This window comes from Pinus tabuliformis, chromosome J, assembly GCF_031772625.1.
Source record: "Pinus tabuliformis cultivar Carrire ecotype Pingquan chromosome J, CPIR1, whole genome shotgun sequence".
NCBI classification, from domain to species: Eukaryota; Viridiplantae; Streptophyta; class Pinopsida; order Pinales; family Pinaceae; genus Pinus; species Pinus tabuliformis.
Genome location: NC_142295.1, coordinates 217,061,426 through 217,078,683, shown reverse-complemented (window position 1 = coordinate 217,078,683; position 17,258 = coordinate 217,061,426). Strand labels below are relative to the sequence as shown.

Sequence of the window (17,258 nt, the reverse complement as noted above, 5' to 3'; positions counted from 1 at the left end):
ACCACAGAGATGAATGTATATCCCTAGCGAAACGCTTAATAGTCCATAACCCAAAACCATAATCGAAAACTCCTTTCAAACAAGCTTCTTGTTGGATCTTCAACAACACCTCAAGGCCGAAAAGCTCAAAGCTTAATCACATCAAAATATATATGTTAATTGCATGCATAGGAGGTGAGACGAGGTGCACTTATATAGTTCTAGAGGGCACCAAATAGGGCAGTTGACTTGAAAGATTTGAGGAAAATTCTTATTTTAAAATTTGAATTTTAAAAATTGAAGCCCAAAGGATGAGGTCGTTTGCCTTTAGGGGATTAGGATTTAATTTATTATAAGTCAAAACCCCCTCATGGCTTGTAAATTCAAAAATAATCTTTGAGACCCTCCATGAAATATTTTAACCATACATTGTTGATGAAAATCTTAATTTCATGATTTAAATAATATGTTGACCAATGATAGGGTGCCACATCATCACCCCTTAGAGTTTTTGCCCACAAGTTGGGTGCTTCATCTTCAAACAAGCATATCTCTCAGACCATGAGAGCTCGTGGCGTGCCACATACCACTGGAATCTACTTGACAAGGAGAATCCAACAAAGATGATCCAGACTCGAGACACTATAATTTTCCATGTTATTTTGGTCAACAAAGATGGGGCACCTTATGGTGTTGCTTGGTTTGACATCAATGACAACCACATTTCAACACAGGTTGCCCCATATACACAACTTCTTGTAAATCTCCATTCAGGAATGCACTTTGAACATCCATATAGTGTACCTGTCATCCAAACTATGTTGCAAGAGCTAACAACATTTTGATTGTAATTAATTTTGTAGTAGGAGCAAACATTTCTTTGTAATCAATAACTTATTTTTCTGCATATCCTTTTGTAACCAACCTAGCTTTACATGCATCAATGGAGCCATCTAATATAAATTTTGTGCGATATACCCATTTACAGCCTATTGGTTTCTTATTATAAGGTAATTCCACTGACTTCCAAGTGTTGTTTTTTGTCAAAGCATCATATTTGACTTGCATTGCATTTCTCCATTCTTGTTTTCAATCTGCTTCATTAAAAGAAACTAGAACATAAGAATGCACATCTTCATTCATCAAAGCAAGATTTCCCTGATGTGGTGATTTTGACCTTATTCATGTTTTCCTTCTTGTATTTCATGTAGGTTTGCATCTTGAAGAGTCCTATAGAACTATTTTGGTCTTTTATAAGGCTGACTTTCATTATCTGAATATTCACCGTCATCTTCATCTTGTTCTTCCAATTGCAACTCTACTTCTTCCTCTACTTCTTTGTCTTCTCTTCTACATCTCATATATGTAATAGGAGTTTTGAACTCATGCCCATCATTATTACCTTGCAAAGCTTCACCTTTCCTTGTCAGATGTATGGACATGTGGGAGTCTTTCATCCAAATGACATCTCTACTTATATCAGCATTTTTGTTTACTAAATCATGTAACTTCTATGCACTTGATTCAATACTATACCTAATAAATATGCATTCTCTACTCTTAGCCTCCAAGTTATGTCTATTGAATCATAAATGTGTGCATATACTAAAAAACCAAAAAAGTTGAGATTGGTTACCTCTTCTTTTCTTCCTCACCAAACTTCATAGGGAAACTTTCCATGAACTACCTTTTTTGACAACAATTTAACAAAAACATTGTTGTTTTCATGCTTCAACCCAAAGCTAATTACGAAGATGATGCCCTTTAAACATACACCTATCCATCTCCATAATAGATTTGTTTTTTATCTATGTTATCCCGTTTTGTTGAGATATTTTGGCAATAGATGTTTGTTTTTGAATTCCATGATGATAGAGAATCACGAAAAGCATTTGATTCATGCTCACCTTCTTTATCACCGTTGGAAATTCAAAGAATTTCTAATCATGATAATTACTTGTGACTATTTCTATATGTTTCCATTTAGCATTTACTTTATCCATTAGGACATCAAGCAATTATACAAATACAACACTCAAAAAAATGAGACACCAAAAATTAGGCCAGAGGCCAGGGAAAAACCCACAAGGGGAAAACCCATCAATCCTTTCCTTATAGATTCTTTGTCAACAAGAGAAATCCAAGTCAAACTAACCAGTACTCCAAGTGCCAAGTCAGCCCTCCAAACTCTGCCATGATTTTTCCATAAGATAGTCAACCAATCTGCCACATGCTTGTCCTTTAGATGCCTTGTCCCACAAAGATAGGTAGCTCACATTTCACAAGAATAAGAGCCTCCTTGTAGCTCGCTTTACACAGAGATAGTAGCCTTCCTATGGCTTGCATCACACAAATATTACATCCTTCCTGTAGCTCGCATCATACAGAGATTATATCCTTCCTGTAGCTCACATCATATAGAGATTACAACTTTCCTATAGCTCACATCACATAGATATTACAAGCTTCATGTAGCTCGCATCATACAAAGATTACAACCTTCTTGTAGTTCGCATCACATAGAAATACCAGTCCTCATGTAACTCTCCTCCATCAAAGATAATTGTGTTCTTGTAGCTCACATTCTTCAGAAATAATGGTGCTTTAGTAAGTTCGTATACCACAGAAGTATCTGCCTCAGACATCTGAATTCTTCACCACAAATGATCAACGAATTGATTTCCAAATGGAGGAGACTATGCCAAATATAGTTGTTCATTCATGCGAAGGGACACATCCTTTGGGCAGGCCGACTTGTCTTCTGGAGGGTCGACTTGGTCAACTTGAGGACACAATTATACTTTGAAATTTTCAATTTTCAATTTTCAATTTTCTTTTCTTTTCTTTTAATGTCCAGATAGGACATGACAAAAACAAATTATTTTTTACTCTTAGCATGAATAACATGCTTAAATAAATACATCGATGAAAATTTATATATTATGAAGGCCGAAACTAGTTACATTCTCCAACAATCACTTCAAAGCATCTTAATGCATTGACCACTTTCATTTTCAACCATAAACTTAAATTGCTTAAAAATAGCAAAAACATCAGATTTGTTCTTCAAAAAATACAGCCATATTTTTCTTAAGAAATCATCCCTGAATGTGACTAAGTATTTAGCATCTCCAAGAGATTTGAGTTCGTGTTGGGCCACGAACATCTTTATGAATTAATTGAAGTACCCAAATCGCCCTGGTTTTACTATTATCAAATTTGAATCGATGTTATTTTCCTGCCAAACATGCTTCACACACACCTTTATCTTCTTAAATGTTACGTAATCCATTCACCAAGTTATGTTTATGTAGAAACTTTAAATAAAAGTAATTAAGATGGCCATGCCATAATTTTTTGAAGTGGACCATGTAAAAAAAAGCTTCTTGTTGCTTTGAAACACCATCAAATATGTACATCTCATTAGATTGCAATCTCTAGCACTAATATTATTGTTACAATCTTTAATTAAATACAGCGTCTTATCAAATACACAATATAGTTTCATCGATAATTTTACTTTGTGAAAGAAGATTTGTTTTTAAGCTAGGAACATATAAGACATTTTGTAAAGTTTTGATGCAATATCCTGAAACTTGCATGGGTACATCATCTTTTCCCTATACTTCATGAGAACTATCATGACAAGAATAGTATCTCATTATCAAAAGAAGTAGGTTTGAAAAAACTTCTTGTTTACCGGTCATATGCTTGGTGGCTCTTGAATCAATATACCAGTCATATGCTTGGTGGCTCTTGAATCAATATATCAAACAAATTGAGAAGCAAGGTATCAATGTGAGAATCCATAAACAAATAATTAGTGGCATGTTCTTGAAGAACAATTGTATTTTCTTCTACAAAATGACTCTAATGTCTACCCCCTCTACTTCTTCCTCCATGATATCCTATCGCTAGTCCTTTCTGCTTCATGTTTTCCTTTAAGATAAAATCTTCTTTAGTATGATTATTTTTGCTACAAGAATTGCAATGATTAGAATTTTGAGAAGTACCTAGATGATTTGAAGAGTTTGACATCCAATTTCAATTTTAATGCCAATTAGATCTCCCGCCTCCACGATCTCTGTCATGACTTCTTCCTCTATTTCTTCCTATAAAACCTTGATCTGGTGTAGGTTCATTCTTCTTGAGTCTCTACTCTTTCTGAAGGAGAGCCCACAACTTCAAACGAGGGGGTTTCATTTCAAGAAGAGACATTAAATGAAGTTACAAAATGTTGATACTCATATAGTAGGCTATTAAACAGAATGTTGAGGAATTCTTTATCTTTAATATCTGAGTCAATCACTGATAATTCATTCTTCAGTTCTTGTAACTTTTGAACATGTTTTGTAATAAAATCTGACACTCTTTTGAACATGTTTTGTAATAAAATCTGACACTAACATCTTTAGAGTAACAAAATTGTTTCACAGTGATAAAATGTGAAGTTTCATATAAATTTTTCAATTTTGTCCAAAATTCAAAAGCAATAATAATACCACAAAGTTGAGGAAGAACACCATCTTCCAAGGAAAAGGTAAGAAGAATGCATTTTTTGTCTTCCTTCTTATAGTCATTGGTCATGTGTTCAAGTTTTGGAGTTGTTCCCGTAACTATTTCCCAAAAGTCAAGATAAACAAAATTTGTTCCATTTCTGTTTCCACGCAGAAATTTTTTTACCGCTTTACTCATGAGACTCTGACATTATAAAGTTATTGTCATTTCTTTTATGGCTGAAGGAAAAAAAAACTTATAACTCCAATAAATAACCTTTCCTACTCAATTTTTTAAAACATATATTTTTTAAATGTACTGCTGTAAGATTTAATTAAACCAACCATCTATTTCCGTACACAACCACCCTCAATCTGTTGTCTACGCCACCATACAGTTTTCTGAAGCCGCCAAAGTATTGAAGTCACCAGTTGCCATACGATGTGTCGTCGTATGATTTTCAAAAGCGGCCAACCGTAAGAATTTTTACAACTACCAAATTTAATTTTGCAGCCATCGTATACGTTTATCCATCCATCATTTATTCAACCGATTCGTATGAATAGTCTAACGAGGACACATTTTTGCTAGGAAAATAGTAGAAATTCTGGCAAGATTTTGATAAAATACTGCAAAATTTTGGGAAATCCAGATTACAGCTGTCAAGCTTCAGGGTTTTGAGTACCCCACAAGTTTTTGATGGTGCTGAATCCATTTCCACCATAAAAATAAAACCATTCAAATTCCAGTAAGATTTGATAAAATCCGACAGAAATTTTGGGAAATCTGGGTTATAGTTATCAAGCTTCAAGATTTTTAGTGGCCCACAAGTTTTTGATGGTGCTGAATCCATTTCCACCATAAAAAAAAAAACCATTCAAACACTCATATGGTTAGATTTTTTGAAAACAAAAAAAATGGCCGGCAAAAAATAGTTTTCGCTGCAAAATTGTGGCCTCGACAAACAATGCCATTTGTATAGGCCACCACCAATCTTCTATCTGGCAGTCTAGCTGTCAATTTCTGTTATCGTGCAGTTTTTTTTTCAAACGGCGATTCGTACAAATTATCTGCAGCTGCCATAATTTTTTATTTTCCAAAGAATTTCTCCACTGCAATTCTATTTCTTTCTCCAAGCGGATGTCAAACTTTGTCTTGACAGTCTTTGAAATGCCCTAAATCATCTCGGACACCATTTTAAACTATGGAGGATATAAGACACACACAAGAGAATATGACTAAATATGAGAGATGTATTATTTTCAATGTATCACCCATTACATAAGACGCCCTATATTTAAGAGATTTCGCTATTCTCGTTAGGAAATGGTCACCTAATTTACATAACAAATAAATGTTATTTATTATTTACAACTTTATTATATTATAATATATATTAAATGAACCATCATTACAATATCTAACAGATCCATTCAACCCTTGCTTTCAGCCTCCACCTTACAACCACCTATTTAATCAATGCATTAACTTTCTTGATTGGTTATTTATGGCATCTACCTCAGACCTAGGAATATGTATGAGATAAATTGATATCACTCTGGACTAAGGAGTCGGAATTGTTTTGTCTCATTTGCTCCAATCTAGTTTTAGGTCTGTAAATGGAAAGAGTTTTTAATAATTTAAATTTGTGGAATACGAAGGCCCACTTGGAGTTTTCATCTTCCTGAAAGAGAAATGGGCTCCGCGTACTCTCATGAATGCAAGCAAGCTTCAACCCATACTACACCTCGAACCATGGGTGGCAAAACATTTGAGCCAAGTTCAGAACCTGTAAACCTTATTCACTTTCAATTTTCCTGAAGCTTTGACCTGCATGCTTTTTGCGGAGTCTTGATCATTGATTAAACATCAAGGATTTTAGATAAATTCTTGTAGTCCCCGGAGGAATTGTAAGAAAATAAAGTTCGTATTTGTTCTCTCATGTTTGATCCCTATTATAAAAGATTTCTCTAAAATTTATCCTCCCTAGGGCCATAAGTTATAACTACTCAACAAACCCTTAATTGAAACTTGTAAATTAACTATAACCATTTAGATTTCAATTAGCATGGCCAGACATTACAGTTAGCATCCCCAAATTATTAACATATATCGTTGGATTATTGTATCTGCAAGAAGCAAGGTAAACTCTACAACTCACTTTGGAAGAGATGTTTCACATGTGATGATGAGTGAAACTTGTAAATTAACTGTAACCATTTAGATTTCAATTAGCATGGCCCGACATTACAGTATAGCATCCCCACACTATTAACAATTATTGTTGAATCATTGTATCCAAAGAAGCAAGGTAAACTCTACAACTCACTTTGGAAGAGATGTTTTACATGTGATGAAGGGTGGATGAATAATACTAAATAACTAAAATGGAAAGGAATTGATGTCCAATTTTAATGTAATAAAAAGAAAAGAAAAGAAAAAAACGAGCCTACATAAAAGATCAGAAAATAACTATCATGGATTCATTTTAACCCCTCATCATTCAAACACAGAGCTCTGTGTCTCAATTTTTTTATCTTTCATGGTACATAATAGATGGATCCATGCTAGTTGAGTTTGGCCAAAAATGGCCAGCGAATCAACTGCATTGGGGTTTGGGAGAGTCAAGAATCTCTTTTTCTACTTCATTATGCAATCTTCACCTACATTGATTTGATAGAGAATAATGTGTTTGACATTTTTGTTTGACACTAATGACTCTCTTTATTGGTATTGTTACTACAAAATCTAGCAAGTCTAGTGCAAACTTCAAAGCCTCACTAAAAGATCAGTGACCACTACCACCTCAACAACCTTTCTCCAACTATTTAATGGTAAGTAAACCACAAGCAAGGTATACAAATTACCTAAATGATATTCAATAAGGGTTCAAGGTGATGGATAGGTCTAACAATCGGGATAGGGTACTGGTGGAGCCAAGAGAGCTAAAATATTGTTCAACAAAGTTCAAGCACTCTAAATATCAACAAAGGAACAAAAATATCAATTAGATATGAAAGGTTTAGGATTTGCAATTGAGTCTTTATAGCTGAAACATGCATAGGACATCAATATAAATTATGACATCAAACCTAAAATTAGGGTTTTATAATGCAATAAATGTTAGATTTTGTTTACTATCAATTATTAAATGCACTTCCTCCTAAAAGCTAAGTCACCAAGTTCGTGTTCGTGTTCAAGTTCGGTGACCTTGAAATTCGAATAAAGTTCGGCACCTAAAATTTTGCTGATAAAGTTCGACATATAGAAATTTGGAAAAAAAAATTGTATATATATAAAAAAAAAAATCAATTTAAAGTCAAATTCAAAGTCCATAATGCACACTGCAAACACATAAGATTATTTCTTAAACATTTAAATCATTTCCACATAATTTTATAAACCATGAAAGCGAGTGCCAATAAAGAACCAACTTCCATACATGTAAGTTGTAACATAGTAAACAAAGTGAGAATTTCATCATAGACATTGGCACCCATATCAAATTCAACAAAACCATGGGCCATATCAGATTTCATATATTGAAAAACAATCTGATAAAAAAGTATTCAAAATATATAAACTCGAAATATTTTTGAAAATTGTTCATGCAAAAAGTAAACTAGAAATCTAAAACAAGAACACAAGTTTTATTCTTTATGTTTCTGTGGCCCACTTGTTATATCAAAAAGTTTTATATCATCAAGAGCAGTAGGCGCTATGAATCCGCTAGAAGCTTCAGCATTAGATTCATCAGTGAATTCCCTGTCAATGTCACTATCAATGCTTGGCAGTTTTAGAAAATTGTTCATGCAAAAAGTAAACTAGAAATCTAAAACAAGAACACAAGTTTTATTCTTGATGTTCCTGTGGCCCACTTGTTATATCAGAAAGTTTTATATGATCAAGAGAAGTAGGAGTTGTGAATCCGCTAGATGCTTCAGCATCAAATTCATCAGTCAATGTCACTATCAATGGACAAATCAGCTTCATCCATTGATGCATTTGGAACAGGATTGATCCACGGAGAAGAGGAATTGGATGAATCTTTAGCCACATTTTTCAAAGCCAACTGCAAGTTACTACGAACATAAACAAGATCTTCTAATCTTCCAGATAACAATCTATTTCTTTTCTTGGAATGGATGTGGTCAAAGGAACTCCAATTCCTTTCACATGTTGATGCACTTGATCCCTAGCTTAAGATACGAATTGCAAAGTTTTGCAATTCTGGTGCCCCTGAACCATAAAATTCCCTCGACCCTGTTGGATCACTTTTTCTCCTATCATACTTTGTTGATTGTGTTCGAAATAACCCTTCTTCTAACTTGTATGCCCTCAACTGACTTCTAACCAAACCTGCAATTTCTGGATCTGGATTTAGCTTCTCAATAGCATGGATAAGTCCATTCATGACTTCTTCATCCCTATGTCTTGGCAACCCAAACAATCTAGGGTCCAAATAGCATGTTGCTACATGTAATGGACTATACATCATCTTCCATCTTTGATCAATTAAATCCCATATCTCCTAGTAATCAGCTTCCACATTATTAAAAGCAGTTGCAATGGTCTTGTTGCAATGATCAATGCTTTCATAAACAAAACCCATACAAGGTTTGTCACCATCATGCAGAGCACATTAACAATTGGGCCACATATTTTTAAAACCTTGTTTGCATTTTCCCAAAAGCCATTATTGAGCACTATTTGCTCAACATTTTTCCCCTTAGTTTCTTTTGAAAGGGTAGATCTCTCCCACTCAGTGTTGCAAAAAACAACTCTTGGGTTCGCTTTTCCCTCAACAACTCTTTTTAGAGTAATATGAAAAGTGGCAAACCTTGTATCACAAGGCCTCAACAACTCTTTTGATGCATTCTTCCTGTATATGCTCAAAGTGAGACGATGGTTTATGATGAAGTTTTCAATTGTTTTGGCTCTTCGGATTGTCTCATTGACCCAAGGAAATTTAGCTAAATCATGAAACATTAAATCCAAGCAGTGAGCTGCACAAGGGGTCCAATAAATGTGATTATACTTTTCCATAATCAGCTTCCCTGCACCAACACAATTTGATGCATTATCTGTAATAACATGGACAACATTTTTCTCCCCAACCTCTTGAATCACTTCATCCAAAATTCCAAAAATAAATTCTAATGTCTTCGCTCGATCCATTGCATTTATTGCTTTCAAGAAAAGTACCCCTTGAGGACTATAAACAAGCACATTGATCAATGGGCGATGACACAAATCTGACCAACCATCACTCAAAATTGTGCATCCTGTAAGCTTCCAAGACTCTTTAATCTGAGCCAACTTTCCCATCACTCTGTATTTTGTTTTCTTTAGCAAAGTTGTCCTTAAAACTTCAGATCTAGAAGAAACATAGCCCTTCCAAAAATCAATGGCCTTTTTAATTACATTTTTAAAATATGGACTCCTCCCCACATTAAAGGGAATTGCACATGCATAAAAGAATTCTACAACAACATCATCAACTTCTTGTTTCTCAACAGGTTTCCAGAATTGATTTAATGTTTTGGTTCCACCTGTTTTTACTTAAGTAGAACTTGATCCACCAATGGTTGAGATTGAATTAATGGTGTGGAAGAAGACATGGCAATCTCCCTCTCAATTCGTTGCCTCTTATTTACCCTTTTCTCCTTTTCCATCTTTGAAGTGAAATAGTCTTTCTCCACTGTGGCTTTTTGTTCATCAGAGATCTTAGTGCAGCGTTCAACACCACCTCCACTTCCATTGCTAATACTGAGAAGGTGATCCACTGCTTTAGTTAAAGACCTAGTGAAATCATGTCCACACAGCTGACATGAAAGATTATTCCCATCTTTTTTGACAAAATTCCATGCTACAACAGTTGATTTTGGGGGTGCCATTGAAATTTGAAGGTTCTGAACCTCTAATTGTTGAAGACTGACGTGAAGGCTTGAAGCCTGAAATGTCTGCAAAAATTTTTTAATTTACATTTTAATTAGTTTTATATTTTTTTTTTTGCAAAATGAAATTATGAAAATTTTAAACTATAATTTAAAAAAAAAAAAAAAAAAATCAGTTCAAAATTCAGCCTGAGCCTCTTTAAATACTGATAAATTGTATTTAAGTTTTAACTGATAAAAACTAGTAAATTTTATTGAACTGATAAAAAAAGTGTATTTAAATTTTTGACTTACCTGGAGACTAGAACTTGGACGCTGGAGTCTGGACAGTGCATTGTGCAGCTTGCTGGAGGGCCGAGGCTGCTTGAAGGCTCACTGCTCTCAGGCTCTGTCAGGACTCAAAACTTCCAAGTTTGTTGGAGCCTGGAGGCTGCTTCAAGTTTCAACAGATGCCTCTTCAATCTTCAATGCCACAACTTCAAAAAAAAAATCTAAGCTATCTCACCACTGCTCAGATTTCACAATTATAATTTATACCAATCAGTGATTGCAGGGTTTGAGGAGAGGAGTTCTGGTTAGTTGAAGTTCTGGTTTGCAAAAATGTTGACACAGTGAGAGTTGCTTTGAGTCAGACGTTAGAAGGCAGCTCACTGTAAACTTTACAGTGTAAAGTCTGTAATGTATTATGTGCCACAGCCCAATGCGTAGAACTGGCGGCTGGCCGAGCTATGTATTCCAGCATGTTGCACTGGTCAAGCCACAAGCCGTCAAAAACTCCACAAGCCACAACTTACAAGCCGTCGACGCTGCCACAAGCAACAAGCCACAGCCTGAGATGAGGTCGGTGCCTTTGTCACTTTAGAGAGTCTACTTTGTTGCTTATACACGGATCTTTCAATGATGACTGTAGCTTCCTTAATGAGTCATAGAGTGCCTCTATGTAACTCGACCTTGGCTCTTTTCTTTAAGTAAAAATATTTGCTAGAGATAAGGACTATTATTAGTTCACAAACTATATAATTCGGATAACTTTGCAATGATGCATAGAACCTCAGATTTCGGACCTCTGAGGTGAGTTTAGACACTAAGCTCAAAGCACAGAGCTTCGCTCTTTCTCTTAAGAGATTCAGCCTAGTCTAGGCTTGTAGCCTAGCACTTCAAATCCCGCAAACAGTGCTTCAAATCCCTTCGCTCTCCTGACTCAGACCTATGGTCTAAGTTACAACCCGTCAACGCTGCCACAAGCCAAAAGCCATCAAAAAAGCCATCGAAAACCCTAAAAACCCGACGAAAGTTGTGTATGCTATTGCTCATGATGTGGAATGGTCAGTGGTCATAGGTCAGTTCGATGGCTGCAAACAATGAAACCTAACCCACCGCAAGCAATGAAACCAAAACCAAAACCATGGGGCCCGCAAAAATAACGATTCATTTCTAAATTTTTTTAAACCGGAAAAAAATCGAAAAAAAACAAATTTTTATGAATTTTAACAATTTCGTTTGCCTTTAAATTCGAGTTCACCTTTCTGTTCGAGTTTGCCATTTTGTTCAGCGAATTTCGAATTTATTCGTTCAAATTCGCCGAACCCGGTGACCAAGCCTAAAAGGGCAATAACATAACAAATATAATTACTTTTTAGTAATATTTCAAATAAATCGTAACCCTAACCCTAGATATCTAGAATTTTTTGAGAGATTGGAGAAAATATATTTATAGAAGATAGATTGATCAACACCACCTATGTTGAGAAATTGTAAGGGCAACAGATAAGATGATTTCTCTTTCTATGATAACTGCTTGTGATGTCTTTTTACTTTTTCTTACTTTATTAGTTTCTTTACTTATTATTATGTTTGAATATCATCAAACCGCTACCAAAACAAGAAGAACAATAGTACACATGAACACAGAATGTAGGCTGCAAGCTAGGGCCAAAACCTCTCCACTTGAGAGAAAAACCTACAAAATCTCTTCTCTTATTATAGGTTCTTCAATTAACGAATTCCAAGACCAACTACAAACAAGGGCCAAAACCTCTCCATTTGAAAGAAAACCCACAAAATCTCTTCTCTTCCTATAGATTCTTCAATTAACGAATTCCAAGACCTTTAGACCAAGACCAAGTCCAACCTTTCTAAATGATGTGCTTCCCTTGTCCAAGTCAAACCTAGTCAAATCTCTTCCAGCAGCACAACTTTGACTCCCAGCTTCAAAATTTCGGGCTCGAAGCTGCAAACCCTAGCTTCTCTTCTTTGCACGTGTCAGAGGCCCAAAAACAATCTTTCTTCGTCCTCTTCCTTCTTCACTTGCCTTCTTTCTCTTCTCCTTTGCTTAAATGAGAGAGAGATGAATATGTCTCAAGGAGATCGAGTTCCCTCCTTTATATAGGCCTCTCAACGTGGACGTGGCTCCTCAAAATAGGCCGACTTGGCCTTGAAGGGTATTTTGACACTTTTAATGAGAAAAATAATTTTCTTTACAAGTTACAATGTGCTCGATGGGCTCTTCAACTTATGATAATGACTCTTTTGACTTCTTGACCTAGGACAAACACTAGAAGCACTCAATGGGTGCTTGACCTATAAAATAAAATACTTTGAGCATGAAACCCATGGTCCAAAAATAATAATAATAATTTTCTTTAATGTTACAATATACAAAAATCAAAAGTACATTTTATTTTTATAAAGACCGAACCTAGTTACACATTTTTCAACAACCTAGACTAGTGCCTTGATCTAAATGGGCAATGGAGTCACCTAGAGCAAATTCATTGGAGACAGCCATGATGAAGAGGGTGTGAGAACTAAACCCTCTTCTTATAAACCCTAACAGCTTCCTTGTGAGGGAGATTTTAAATTCAAGAGATGCACAATTTCAAGTTCTCTTGAAGGATTCAAGGAAAATAATTTTTCATAGCATAATGAATCAAGATTTCAAGATAAATAAAGCAATTTTAACTATAGCACACATAGAAACCCCAATTCACACAAGATAGCACACAAAATATAGACGATAAGCAATAAAAATACAATTTTTTCATAAGAATCTCTTCAACCAATCCCAACAAACCATCCTCAAGCAATAAAAATACAATTTTTTCATAAGAATCTCTTCAACCAATCCCAACAAACCATCCTCAAGCAATAATGCTTCTCCAAGACCAATTTGAATCATAGGATCACATTGTGGCCAAGTAGAAAAAAAGACAAGAGCTAGTGCACACTTCTAAAGAGAGATAAGTACGATGATGAATGATGATGAAAATGAAAAGTGACTCCCCTCTATTTATATGAGGGTAACCAAGTCACTTTTACATGATTTTACAAGTAAAACCCATGAACAAGTTTATTTGAGCGTTCAACTAGCTCAAAGGTCACAGGTTGACATTAATAGCTTTCAAACATAACAAAATGTAAAAAATAACCCACATGTAAAAGAAAAATGGTCTCCACCATAATGTCATCCTCTAAAGTAGGCAATAAGGCATCATAGAACTGAGGCAAGGGTCCAAGAGTGCTCCTCACTCCACAAAAGTCTGAAAGTGCATGTGTACATCTCCAAAAGGTGCCTACTCAACTATGACGTCATCCAAAAGAGGCCCTACGTCACCATTTACATGCATGTGGGAGTGGTGTGGCACTTCTAAGGGCAAGCATTGCCATCAAAGAGAGATGTGCTAGCCCCCCCACGTCAACTAAGTGATGAGCATCCTTATCTGGGCTCTAAAATAAGGTATTGTCCGTCAAATAGGGTTAAGGCCAGCCCGAGGGTGTCCTGGGTCCATCTGGGCACATCATCAGATAGTCCAATGCAAAAGCTTTCAAGCTCAGCATTTTAGCATCTAGAGGCTCATTAAAAGGTGTAGTATCATGTGGAAGTTACTCAAGGCCCAACACTCATCTCTAGAGAGGCAAAGTTGGGGCCACAAAGTCAGATCTGCTCTTAGAATGGGGAAAAGAACTCCCTTGAAGGTGCTAAAGAAGAATAAAGCTATCCCTCAAGGGATCTTTGCTGCAATGTGAAACCACCTAAACAAAACCTCTCAAGATCAAGTGAGATCACCTTCATTAGGAACATGAAACCATTAAAGCATCATAGTGAACCATATCTAATGTTAGGGGCACAAAAATACTTCACACAAAACTCACCTTCAAATGTTTAACTAGATCAGGATCTATAAACAAGTTACCTCACTTATGTTAGGGATGATTAGATAAACTACCCTATTAGGTGCTTCTAGACCCCAAGGGGAGTGACATGTCGAGGTTATCCCATCAATCCATGGGCATGTGTGATATGGTGGTCATGGAGTGGAGCCACAACCATGAGACCAACGGACATCCTGAGTGTAATGATGTAAGGAGGGAGAAATCGTGGTGGCATGGGTTATCTCTTTCCTTGGCCTGCTTTTCCCACCCCTCTAATGTGCCTTTTACTTTAATGATGTCTTTATTTAGTGCATAGCTTAGAAGCCCAAGCTTGATTTATGCTTTTCCCATAACCCTTTAAGATGTAGCAGTTTCTCGCTCATTGAGGTTGAGACATTCAAGAGTTACTTTATTTGAGAAGAAGCATTAAATGCTTAAGGAGTTGGGTGATGGCTAATGAGAGGGGTAGAGCTCATGCTAGGATTTTGCCCACGTGCTAAATATGTCCCAGCCATCTTTTGTATTTTACATTTTCTTTCATTGTGGCTTTATATGTTTATAACATTTTTTCACCTACATCAACCTCTAGGCCCAAGTGACTCAAGGATGTGGATATAGGGTGTCAATCCCAATGACTACCAATTCAAAGAATGGAGAAGGATAATGGGGAGAGATGGAAAGTGGGAAGTATGGATTACTTTGGACACACTATATCAATCAGCGCCTCCCCAATAATGCCCTTCCTAAACGCTTAAGGCCTCAGAGGAGATCACACTGGACTAGATTCAAAGCCTAACCTCCCAAGTGAAGTGTGGGAATAAGGATACAATCAAGATCGATCAATTATCTAGTTTGTCCCGTGATCCATATCAATATTCTCATAACATTACATTAAAGCACATGATTGCTAGAATGGTTAGAGTACCCACTGATAGATGACCCACCTTCCTTCAAGGAGGATGTCAGATGGGAGAGAGATCTGACCAGAGCAATTGGTGGACAACTCTGGCATAATGTTCTAACTTCTGTGTTGACTTTCATGGGGCTGCTAGTTGGCTGGCTGTCAATGGAGAACAAAAAATTTCTCCTATGGGTTACCCACTTTTGGTGGGTAATAGATACAGTTAGAGTTACTTCAATTGCAATCTTTATTGCAATTTTCAGTTATGAGTGTTCAACTTCAACAAACACAAACCATGAAATGTACAATTATCAATAATAAACTTCAATTAAACTGTTGGCTTAAAATTACTTCTAAGGTCATGCATTGCAAATGCAGTGTACACACATTTCATGGAAATTATGGCCACATCCAACCCAACTCATGCAAATTCACCCCATACATGAAAGATTCAACTTGACCAAATATAATTAGCATTATAACCATGCAATCTAAGCAAAAGCATACTCAAAACCAGTTCTGAAGTATTCCAAATTGTGAGCAAGCACTGCATATAGGTACTTGTTTAAAATGACAAGTAGGTGTCCCTTAACATGATTCAAGCTCAACAATTTCCTTCTGCGTCATGAGCGCTCTTTGAAAAGTCTGAATGAATCTGGAGCTTGTGCACCTGTTTATCTTGTTATTTATCTATTGTAACTGTGCAATCTAAGCAAAAGCATACTGAAAACCAGTTCACTACTTAAGTATTCCAAATTGTGAGCAAGCATTGCATATATGTACTTGTATAAAATGACAAGTAGGTGTCTCTTAACATGATTCAAACTCAACAATTTCCTTCTGCATCACGAGCAGCTCTTTTAAAAGTCTGAATGAATGAATCTGGAGCTTGCGCACCTGTTTGTTGATACTTGTTATTTATCTGCAAGTACAAACATTTGCATCTACATGATAACATAAAGAAACTTTGATGCTCTTCAGAATAGACCATATTGAAATCTTGGGACTATGACAAACAACATTGAGGCTGCTTACCAGAAAATGAGGTACACCAGATATGTTCTGAGCATTTTTTTCCATTTCAATTTGTATCTGAAATTTGATGTATAAAGACTAATTGTCGGCATCTCATTTGATCTATGCAAATTAATATATATGAACTTCATTATGCTATAAATAAGATATGGATGGCAATGGAATTACACGAACACAATTTCTAACATACCTCTAGCAAACCAGAATTTGGGTTATCAATCCATTCTTCGGCACCATCAATGCCTGCACTCTTTGCAGCAGCCAGAAGCACCTCTCTGTCGACAGAAAAAGAAAAAAGAAATTGGTCGTTGATGTATACTACACGTCTATGTGTTTGATGAGCATTAAACATCTAAAATGGACACAAAATGATTCAGCAGGATGCATAGAAATTTCAATTGGACAAGCCCGAGAATTAAATTCATTGATCTTTTATAGTCTTTATTTATGCTAGAGACACCATCTTTTATGAGCGTTTCAATAATAAAATATATTTCTAGAATGCAATTAAACCTAACCACAGAAATCGCAATCCAAAATTATTATTCTTCTAGCTGGCATAATGCCTAAAGTTATTGAAGGATGTAAGGGTGCAAATAAATTGAAAAACCTATATTGCACCAAATTTCAGGAAAGGGTACGGGGGGAAAAGTTTGCAGATGCCTGAAAGGTAACCAAAATGTCAAACGGTTCAAAGAATTTGAAAATTTAATATCTGAGAGTGCAGAGTGATAGGGAACTAAATATGTAAATGGCTAAAATAATGAAAAAAAAAATTTCCTCTATATAATACCATC

General features: G+C 35.8%; 1 long non-coding RNA gene across 1 annotated transcript; it reads right to left on the bottom strand.

Annotated features, from left to right (window-relative positions):
• Positions 1 to 15,865: 15,865 nt before the first annotated feature.
• On the bottom strand, positions 15,866 to 16,758 carry LOC149226476 (uncharacterized). The gene is made up of 3 exons (XR_016247048.1): positions 16,652 to 16,758; positions 16,462 to 16,518; positions 15,866 to 16,348 (listed from the first exon to the last, which is right to left on the bottom strand). It is a non-coding gene; the product is annotated as an uncharacterized LOC149226476 (long non-coding RNA).
• Between the last annotated feature and the right edge of the window lie 500 nt (positions 16,759 to 17,258).